This window comes from Pygoscelis adeliae, unplaced genomic scaffold (genome assembly GCF_000699105.1).
Source record: "Pygoscelis adeliae isolate BGI_AS28 unplaced genomic scaffold, ASM69910v1 Scaffold15, whole genome shotgun sequence".
Taxonomy (NCBI): Eukaryota; Metazoa; Chordata; class Aves; order Sphenisciformes; family Spheniscidae; genus Pygoscelis; species Pygoscelis adeliae.
This window is the reverse complement of record NW_008824988.1, coordinates 78103-89581: the sequence shown is the minus strand read 5'-3', so window position 1 is coordinate 89581 and position 11479 is coordinate 78103.

The following is an 11479-nucleotide window of genomic DNA, read 5'->3' as shown; positions in this document are numbered from 1 at the left end:
TCCTTTCCTTTCCTTTCCTTTCCTTTCCTTTCCTTTCCTTTTCCTTTGACATCTGTACTCTTCTTCCACATGGGTCTAGGAAAGGAGTCATGGCTCAGGGAAACCTGGGATAGCTGTAAACCCCATAGCTAGTGGAAAATATAGCAGACATTTTTTCAGACACACTGAATGTATGCCTGTTCATAGACGACAAATAGGAAAGCAAAAGAAGTTTGGATGTTGTCAGCTGTGTTAAGCTATTGGATTTTTTTTCAAACCTCATTCTTCTCACCTGAAAATTACTTAACAGTGCACAGTGGTTCATAATAAACCAGTTTTACCACCAGTATTTGCTTTGGCAAGCTTCTTACTGAAACCTCTGATTAAATACTGTAAAATATTGTACTGTAAATACTCCATAAATTGTTCAATAAATTCAAGAGCTATTACTTGTTCATTTGTGTTATATTTGGATTTTGCTGGGTTTCATTATTACTGAGAGATCATATCCTCCAACATGTTTCTCAAAATATTCTTTTGATAGTCCAGATCCCTTCTGCACATTCCTAAGATCCTAGAGGGACAAACACCATACTGATACAGATAGATTCAGAACAAGGCCCTGGATCTAGCAACTTTGGGAGTTAGATGAGTTTAGCATCCAAACCTAGTTCAAATTTCAGTAAATGGCTGCTGTCTTACAGTAGGTTAAACAAAAAACCCCAACATTCAAAGTATTCATTAACTTTGTGATGGAAAGTCTCAGGCTCTGTCTGTGAAGTCTAGGGCTGAGTCTGGTCACCAAAGTCTTAAGTCTTCATTTTCTCACCAGGATAGTGACACTGTTTAAACATAGGAACTATAAATTGGATTTGGGATAATACGAGTTCTCAGAAAATCACTTACGTTAAGCAGATATTTATTAAGAATTTTGGATTGTTGATGAATTCAAGCCTGTTCTCTCATGCTTTCCCAAATGTGGACCTTTGCTTCTGGGCAAATATGAATTCTTGAAATATTGGAGGCTTGTGTTCATTTCAATAAATGCCCAGCCCTAAAACTGTAACATGACACCTCCTAGCATACTAGAAAGATGCTTTTATTCAGAAAACTTTGAGAAATGTGTATTACTTTTTACCTATTTATTTGAACTGTCATATGTCTTGCAGTGTGACTATAATCTAGTAGGAGTTACTGTACCCGCATATTTTATCCCCTCTTTTCCCATCCCTTCCACATTGCGAGTTCCAGGGACATTCTCTGAGTCTACTCCTAACTCTTATCCTGTCTGACCCTCTGCCAAGACAGAGGCAATCCAACCGTGGGCCTTCAACCATGGGGATGAAAATTAAATCAATTTTTCTTGGGTTTTTTTTTTTTTTTTTAGAAGCTTTGAGATAACTCTCTATAGAGCAGGCTTACATATAGTACAGAACTACCTGGATGCTCTTAAGGCTGAATTGGAATCCATTATTTTGATTACTCAGAATAAAGCAGGAAACTTAATTGCATTCCCTAGAAAGGAGGTGGTAAATATATCATGTAAGTGCTGCAAGAGGAAAACCTCTCAAAACCATGGAATTATTTTAATGTAAATAATGCAGTTTTAGTACCATTTAAGATGAACTATCAAAATCATTGTGCTGTGTCTTTAAAAAAATAAAATAGACAATATTTGCTAAATGAAGCTGGCTGAATAGGTAAAGGATAAGATTTCCAAATCTTAAAGTGAACCTGATGCCATAGTTCTCTTTTTTGTGCATTTTTTCCCCTTTGGGATTATTCAAATAATCTCCAGAATTTTGAGAAAACACTGATGAACCCGGAACATGTCAAACACTTCAGCTTGATTAAGTATTCACCTGGAACCTGTTCCAGACACTAGTGATTCTTGCTTATAGCTTTGTTATTTGCCAGCTTTAGATACTCAAACTCATGAGTCAATCCTCCAAAACACTGATAAAGTAAAAAAATAGTAAAAGGTTTGGGTACTTTGAACTTGCTTTCTGGTTTAGAAGCTCATAGTTTGTAGTGCAATAATGTTTTCAAATTTTCTCCACAAATGTGAGAACTAAAAATTACTTTCTGAGTCTGAAAGCTAGCTTTCTTGAGAAATTGTTTAACTTGGGAGCTGAAGTTCAAAGAATTCCTGGAGAAATCCAAAAGAGAAGTCTTTTTGGTGGAATTATTGTTATTCTGTTTAGAAACGTTGTCATCCAGTCAAGGAGCAAACCTAATTCTTTCTAATTATTTTACTGAGTTGTCATCTAAAACACTCTGCAAGTGATGCAGTGGTTGAAAATGATTTGTGCAAATTACTTGATGAATTCAGACTAATAAGGAACAGGTTTTTGCTAATGTGCTGCTTTGTTGTTAGTAGGTATTTACAGGCTTTATGGATGGCAGTCACTTTTTCCATTGAAGGTTCTCCTGTTTAAAATACTCCTGACAGGAGCAACACTGGCAGAATTTACAGTTTGCCACCTGAAAAGGTGGTCAGCATCCAGGGCCTTGTCCATGGGACTTGACATGAATGTAAGAATGTCATCCTGTGAGGACTGTGAACTTTGTTGAACTGATCTATCTCCATTACCTCTTGTTGAATCCCAAACTTGGCATATCATCTACAGAGAAAGCAGCTAGCTTTTGCTGGTCGCTGAGTTCCTGTAGCATTTATCCGGTTTTGTTGTCTTCACTGGGGGCTGGTACATCAAGAAATGAATGAAGAAGTAGTAACAAAAAATGGAAAAAAATGGTCACTCTGAATTAATCAATCCTGCATGAACGTTGTATGCTTTATGCTTTAATGCACCCACAATCCTCTACTACAGCTAACGCTTGGCCAGAACAGAGATTGCTCTTGTCTCAATATTTCCTGTTCTGTTGAAAGCCTGTGGAAGTCATCAGGAAGTTGCCCACGGGCTTTATTGGGAGCTATTGTTCCTCCTCTTCTGTTAATTGGGAAGAAACTAGGAAGCACTGGTGCTTGAGCACTGGGGCTCACAAGCTGTTCGTAGCCAGGTGTAAATCTATGTGGAGATTTTTTTTTCTCGCTATTACTTCTCTTTCTATTGCTTGTTTCATCTTCTTCCCTGCAGGATAGCTACCAGACGGGCACATTTTAAGTGAGAGTCTCCCCTTCTGCTGATTTTACAAAGAAAAGAAATAACATTTGAAAACTCCAACATAATTTATACCTATGAATCTGGCCAGCTTCTGACTTGATGTTAGAGAATATCATTCCCGTGAAGTTAGCAATGCTGAGTATACTTGCGCTCAACCTGAATTTGGCTCATTTTGATATTGAGACATCTTTTCCTCTCCCCGGAGAAATTAATAGTTTTTTCCCACTTGTGAGGAGGTCCTCTCGGACAGTTGTTTACTTTGGAGAACTGGGTGAGTACACGGCAAATGCAGTCAGCAGCAAATGTGTTCACATTTCACTACAAAGAACATATGAACTCTGTACTTGACACTTTACACAATATGCTCTCTGGCTTTAAGAAAACATTATTTCATGTTCTTACTCTAATCAGCCTTGTCTGCCAGCTCAGGGAACAGAGAGGTTCATTGTTATATGCAGCTGTCATTTGTTCCATCTCCTTGCTCTTTCTGACTTCAATATCTTTGTGGTATTTAGTGAAAGTAATTTTCAGTTAGAAATCTTCTGCCCTTTCAGTAAGTGCAAGTATAGCACTTCATCAATGGCTAAAGAATTCCAAGCTATCTGGGATGTATCAGGACAGTTGATAAAACCTCACAGAGCAACCTATGATAGTACATCCCATCATAAATAAAAAAAAAGCAGAAAGGGCCTTTGTCAGTGTTTATCTGTAGCGCTTTTATTCTTTGCCCTTGATTTCCTCTTCAGAAAATTGATGCACCCTTAAATTGAAGCAGGAGGCTTGACAGGTGATGGTTAGTGTGATAACTGCTCAGATTTCATCAGCCAGTGTTTTTCTGGTGGTGCAATTGTAGGAACTTTCAGCTAGATTACCTGTCATCCACTACATCAGATAAAAGAGGGAGAGTTGAAAGATGCAGTTTTGCCACTGTACCTTACAGGAAATGAAAAGTGTGGGTGAGGTAACAGTAGCTGAAAAGAAGTACAATTATTTTCTAATCAGGCTATTCCGTCAAGAATGTCACTGCTGAAATTGGCAATCATTGGGCAGAATCCATTGTTAAATTTGCATTGTTAAATTCATAGGGGGAAAAATCCTAAAAGAAATAGTCGGTCTCACTGTAGGTAGTAGCTCAAGCACTACTTTTGACTATCCATTTAATTCTTCTGTATATTGAAAGCAAGGTACAATCTATAGTTAGACACAGAAAAATGTTCCTATTTTGAGTATATTTCAATATTCTGATTTCATTCTACTTATTCTAACGTTAGTTTTTTTCCTGAACTTCTGATAGCTCAATTACTTTGTAAAAAGTTTTACTTATTTTTTGTTCATCCGGAAAACTTACTTTATTTAAAAACTAGTGCATTCTATTAGTACCAAATATGACACGTATATACTTTTGCCCACACTTCTGTACTGTGAAAAAAATTGGACTGGTTTTTGAACACATTAAATCATTACAGGCACAAAGATGACCTGAGTTCAGTTTATCTTAATTGTGCTTTACAAATTTTATATTTTTAAGTTTCTGTACTGACCTCATTCTGTGCTTTAGCAATTACATTCCAGTGCTGAATTTTCTAAATATAGAGCAACTTAAATATGTTTTGTGTTATCTATGCTTTGATTAATCTTGGTTATCCACCCCAATCTATTATTCTAGGTAGCTGAGATCTATTGTGAGTTTTCTTGAAAATGATGACATGAGCAAACTCTAAAAAAGAATAAAATAAAAACATAACTACCGGTTTGTTAAATAGCGCTATTCCCAATACTGTAGTTGAAGGTCTGTCAGTAATTCTATTATAAATGCTTATTTTTCTAAGGCTTATGCAGTTCAGCTATGAAAATTCTCTCTGGGGTGAGACTTGGCAGCTGAAGGTTCAGCATGTGACTGCAGCTATTTGTTGCTATTGTTTTACCAAATATTCTCAATTTGTCAGAAGACTTGTTGTCAAAGTTATAAGTAGAAAGCAATTTTGGAAAGCACAGAAGATTAAATCTACAGTCTCATAATATTTTGTTTGTGACCTTGTTAATAATAATTCTGTGCCCTACAATGATTCTGAGAGAGATGTATTTTTATTTCTTCTTTATAGATGAGTAACCAAGGACGCTGAGAGATCAAATGGATTGGCAAAAAGCGTCAGTGGGAAGAAGCGGTATTTTTCCCCAAATTCTTTGCCTTTGTCACTATTTTATCCTCCAAATGGTTTCTGTAAAGGAATGTTGACCCAATGCAACATTGTTCACACTGCAAACCACTAAAAATATTATTCATAAAAGAAGAGAAGGTATTTTTTGCATATCCAGACCTGAAATCTACACATTTTAATTTTTGATGTAATGAATGAAGTGCCACAGCTTCTTTTTATGTAATGATAAAGGAACTTTCTGAGAATTGTGGTCATCTCTGGCCATTGCAGAAACCTTCTCATGCAATCCCTTTCCAAGCATATACAATCTGAAGGGGTGGTCTATATACAAAATGGGAATTCTTGAGAAGCAATGACAATAACCTGGATCTCAGGTTAGACAGTGGAACATAAGTTTGTACTGTAAAAGAATGATGATAAAAATTAGGAGAGGACTCAGAGAACAGAGGAGAAAGGTTAAAGGCGTGGAAAGTCTGCTTGAAAGAGACAGAGAAGAAGATTCATAGAGTCAAGCCTGTCTATTGAAGAAAAGGTTAAGAGGTCACAGCCATAAGTTTCTATATGAAGAAGAGAATTTTAATAATGGGATGTTATAAACAACTTTATAAAAACTTGTTATAAAGAGATTTCATTATATCTGTCATTCAGTTGTGGTGGCTGGCAGGCCACTGTCCCGCACTGCCCACCTTGCCCCTCGACCAGATGGTGCCCATTCTCTAGCAGAAGCAAGAGAGCAGGGACTGTACCTCCTCCTCACAGCCCGCAGTGCTATGGTAAACCATAGCACTTCACACCAATAAGTTCTGGATGGTGGTCCCTGGGGAGCAAACATGTGGCTTCTCTGTTCACCTGTGCTCCCAAGGTGATGGCTCCTGGCAGAGGTGTGGGAGAGCCAACCAGGGATGGTGACCTCCAGCAGCAGGGAGGGAGGGAGGGTTTGCTGCAGGCACCTACCTCTGGCACAAACGATGCTGCAGGTGGTAGGTAACCTACTCAGCCACCACACAATATCTGACAGGAACCATAAACGAAAGCCCATCAACAAATCTGGATTATATGAAAGGTACCTGTTTTTAACGGAGGTAATCAGCTGGTCATTTTTTCCATCAGGCCGTGTGGTGAGCTCTCTGATGCTGGAAGATCAAAAATTGATTTATCTTTTTCAGAAAAAAAAAAAAAGGCAAAAAAAAAAAGGTGTAGCTAAAACCAGAACAGATGTAGGCTACAAATTTACTCAGTATGCAGAGTGCAGGAAAGCATAGAAGATGTTCTTATGAATTTCTGCTGGTTTTTATTCTGTGAGATGACAGAGATGGCAGTTGGGTCTGTGTTACCCTTGCCTGTATATAAGGGAGGAGGGATCTTTCTTCTTCCACTCACATCCTCAATATTTTTTAGACCAGAGGTAGTCATGATCCAGAACCTCAGGTATAACAGCTGTCAGACCAGACAGGGAACCGTGTTTTTCCTACACTTCTAAGGTTGAGATTAATTTTGTGTTCATCTGGGAAAATAATATCATTTGGGAAAATAATAAGCTCTTGATGGGTTTCTTTGCTGGTCATCTGTGTGCCAGATTAACATGTCCTGATGTTTGGCTCAGTAGGAAAATGGCATCAAAATAAGAATTGTTGCCTAATTGTTCTTTTTGCTGAAATCTCTTTTCGGCTCCCTGGAATATTGTAAGAGGACAATAAAAAGTGGGTGTAAATCATGCAGAGGGATAAGATACATATACATGAAATTGCACATATAACTATTAATAGTAATTACACTTGTAGGACTATGAAGCGACCTAGAAGCTGGGTGAACCAGGCTCTGGATGCTTGCTTTTCCACCAACAAAATGAGGAAATAGACTGGAAATCTTGTGCCATCTCTAGCACTGAGCGGCTTGATACTCTGCGATATGCACAGCTTTCCAGAGGAGTTTAAATGCTAGAGCTGAGAGTAATGTTGTGTAAGAGAAGACTATTTAGCTGACACAGGAGCTAGGCAGGTTTTGAAGAGGCTTGCAGTCTTTTAAGAGAGGTCGAAAATCCAAAACAGAGTAAGTCAAAAAACCCACCTAAGAAGATAGTAGTGACCCATGAGTTACTGCTCACTGCCTTTGCTGTTAGATAGACCGAGTGAAACCATGCAAGCAGGCTGCAGCTTCCAGTTTTTAGAGATCTGGACAATTCATTTTGCCTTTTCACACCTCCTCCTCCCCCTAAATTTAGCCACTGGAAAGGACTGCTCATTTACTCCATGTTACATTTGTATATTACTATTATTATTACTATTATTATTATTATAATATTTATGAATGATTAGTGCTAGAGAAGTACCACAAAGACACAGTACAGCTGTAGTAACACATCCCAGTTTTGGCAAGCTGCTTATTCAGATGCCTAACTCTGAGTGCAGCAAAAGACCAAAAAGATAAATAGATGGCAGGGAGAGAAGAGCAGCTAGAGGTGAAGTTGTTTGTCTGAGTTCATGGAGCAGGACACTGACTGACCTGAATGTTTGACTCACAGTCTATTACCCTGATCACATCCAGGCATTGTACCTTTCTGTTGATAAAGTCCCTGCTGATTGAGCAACATATATAACAAATAATCGGTTAAAATTACTTCATTCAGTCTTTTTTTCTTGAGCCAGCTTTTTAAATGAGATACAAGGTATAAAAAGAGAGATTTACTAATATCGGCAATAGGTCTTGCAAGATAAAACAAACATTCATGAACAGAAGTAACTACGAAAAGGATAAAACAATAGCAATATGATGAGTAGCTTGCAGGGATGCAAATAAAGCACTACTGTGCTGAACAGCAGCACAGCAGAGCTTTTGCTGAAAGAAGAACAGACTGGAATGCCTCCTGTTTTGCATCGTTACAGTGCAGCAGTATGTACTTATACATGCCATTAATTTATACAAGCTTTTTGGCCCTCAGAAAGCCAAAAGTTAGAATAAGCCATCTACTCACCCTGTCCATAAATCGAAAAGTGGCTGAAATGATTACGCTTGATCTGCAGCCATATTCCACTGGAAGGTCTATTGGCTTGCAAAGGCTCTCGGAACACATTAAACACAGAGTTCTCTCCCAAGCCGAATATTCTTAGCTGTCATTTCTGTGCCTCATATTTTTACCAGTTTGGTCTTAAAATAAGGTGTTATTCGGCAGAGAGTTGAGTAGCTGTATATTTTAACACTGATACACAGAAAAAAAAAATCAAACAACTGCAAACTCATTTTGGGGGCAGTGCATGGCGTGTGGGGGAATAGCACAGCATTTGCACCTTTATTTGAAGCAGTAGTATCTAAAAACATAAAGTCCATTATTATGCTTTCTATTCTGAAAATATTTATATCTAATGGCTTTAGCAATTTTTCTCAACAAGAATATTCACTAGACAATGTTTTTCTGTACTTGGCTAAGCTGCAGGGTTTGCATGCCCAGTAGGAAGAAACACAAACACACTCAGTGTTTGAAGCAAGCGTGTCACTACTGTTACTTCAGTAAGTAACAAAGAAGTTGTCAAAGGAAAATATGGGACATAGCATTAGGTTTTGGTTTTGAAAACTGATTGTTGGCTGTTAACTTCTCATCCACATCTTACTTGAACTTTTCATTAATAATAATACTGACATGATGTTGTCAGTCACATATTGACTCCTCTACACGTTGTATATAAAAACTTACTCAGGTATACCAAATTCCACATATAGCCTACAAGATCAGAGCTAAAGCCTGAGACATCTGAAACGAACTTATAATCAGATACTGTCATTTGGTTAAATGTTGGTGACTTTCAAGAACTCGACAGCATTTATGCAGTAGATTGCATTCCCCAAACTGAGTTCAAATCTGTTTGCAGATGTCAAGTTACAGTATAAAACAATTCAATTGTCAAAAATTCATTTCAAGCCTTTGCTTAATTTAAGTTACCACAAAAAAGTTTTCACTGAGGATTAGAAATCTCTGCCATTAGTCTGTGGCTCACGAAACTGGGACTATTGTCTGAACTGTTACAGCCGAGTCTTCATTAGTCATTTACAAATGATGGTGCACGTGTATATTTTCTATGCAGAAAGCTATCTTTGGCATGTGGATGACTATAAGGCTTTATGGATCTGCTTTTGGTACCTATATTTGTGACCTAATGAGAATTTTGTGCCTGTAAAGTTGAAGTCTAAGTTTGGAAGCTTATTTAAAAATAGCTGAAAATGTGACCCTAAGCTGTCTGTATTGCTCTGTACATGAGGCTGACTCCTTTCATGGATGGAAGAACATCGCCCTGCAGTTCAGTACAGGAGAATCCTATCTCTGGGAACATCCCCCATGCAGCTCAGAACCCCCTTTTACAAAATATGTATAATATATATAAAACCTAGCAATTCAATTACTAGGAAGACGCAGATACATTCTTTCCTCAGTTCTAGGTCAGGGTTGTGCAACACTGGCTTGAAAAAAAGACAGCAGGAGAGTTGAGGGCTTGGTTGGTTGGTTAAATTTTTGTTATTGCTAGCAGGGCTATGTTTGTTTTCAACAGTGAGAGGACTTTGCTGAATAGTCCTGTTGAGTGTTTTCTTGAGCTATTTGTTTAAAATTTTATTTTATTTATTAAGAAATTGGTAGTTTAGAGCCCAAACAGTTTTATTTTGGCATTCTGAATCCATACAGATTCTGTGAAGAAAGGGCAGAGTGTAGATCCCCTATAGTAGCTTATGTTAACCATATGCATAATTTGTGTCCACAGTAATAATTTTAGATGAGGAGTTTGTGTAGTCATTGAGCAGGTTTTGCATGAGTCCTCATGTGTGTCCGTTGCCATAATAAAGTCTTAGACATCCTTTGGAGAAAACTTTTTATATGATTCCTAACATAGGGATTGACAAGATAGGTTGTAACTGGCTTCAATATTTAACAAAGCTGCACATAAAGGAAGTCCTTAAGCAGCACGTATCCTATATGTCCCATTCATACAGGAAAACCGTAGAGGCTGGTCGTGGAAAAATTGCTGCTCTCTCCATGCAGACACACCAATGCGGTTAGGAAAGCAGTATAGCACGTTAGTATGGCCCTGCCATACATTTCTACTGAGAGAAGCAAACAGCTTTCCCTTTTCCAGACCTCAGCTGGTTCCCAGGCAGTCCCTGTCCTCAAATACTGCTCAGGGCTTTTGGTAGAGGGTGTGGGGACAGCTTGGGCATCTCTGTACCCGGGCAGGAGACACCCTAAATATAAGATGAGAAACAACAGATGGCTACAAACAGATGGGGGAACCTAAGTAACAATTAGATGCTATTGATCAGTATGATGACAGTTCTCACAACACAGTGACATTTTCTAGGGTTTTGTCCGATCTGCTTTAAATGTGGTTCAAACTTTCACTGCTTCTTTTAGGCTGCTATGCCAGGAGAGAATTTGCTAAGGTGAAGACAGAAGGAAGAGTTAGATGTATTTTGGCTTTATCCTGAGCACTGGAAGGAGTGCAGTGCATATTTTTACATCACGAGATGAAACCACACAGGGTACACAGCCCTACTCATAGCTCTCATGAAAGTGGGTGTATGCGAGGCTGGCAAAAACCAGCAGCAAAATAGGCTGCTGCTGAGGAATGAATCAGATGTTACTGGCCACAAAATTGTTATCTTCCCCCCTTCCCCGCTTCCGAAAAGCAGTAGGAGAAACAAGCCCAGTTCCTGGTTTTCTGGTGACAAGGTTGAATTAGACCCAGGCTGCTGACCAGGCTGGGAAGAGCTCTGGGATGGAACCACAGATGCAAATGTTGGTCTTCTTGCTGTTCAGCGATGATTTTCTTTTCTTTGTTTCTCTCATTCATCATAGCTACATTCTTGATAGCACAGGGTTTATTCTTCTGTCTTTGGTGTTCATAAACTTCAGATATTTGTAGACTGCTATCTTGCTGGTACCTTAGTAATCTCTTAGTGTACGTACACATATTTTTTCCTTGAAAACCCGTCTCCTCAGTGTTCAGATAATTTTGTTGCTCTTCCATAGTTCAGACCTCACTATCTCATGTTTTTTCTGCTAACATAGCGCCCATAACAGTACGAGACCCTGGCTGGTTGTTGACCTCTAAATTCTTGTGTGTTTTTTTTAAAGAGGCTCAGAAGCTTCTAATGAATAAAAGGAAGAATAAGAGCCCCCTCCTCTGACCACCTGCAGTTAGAAAAGAGACTCCATTCTCTTCATATTATCATTGT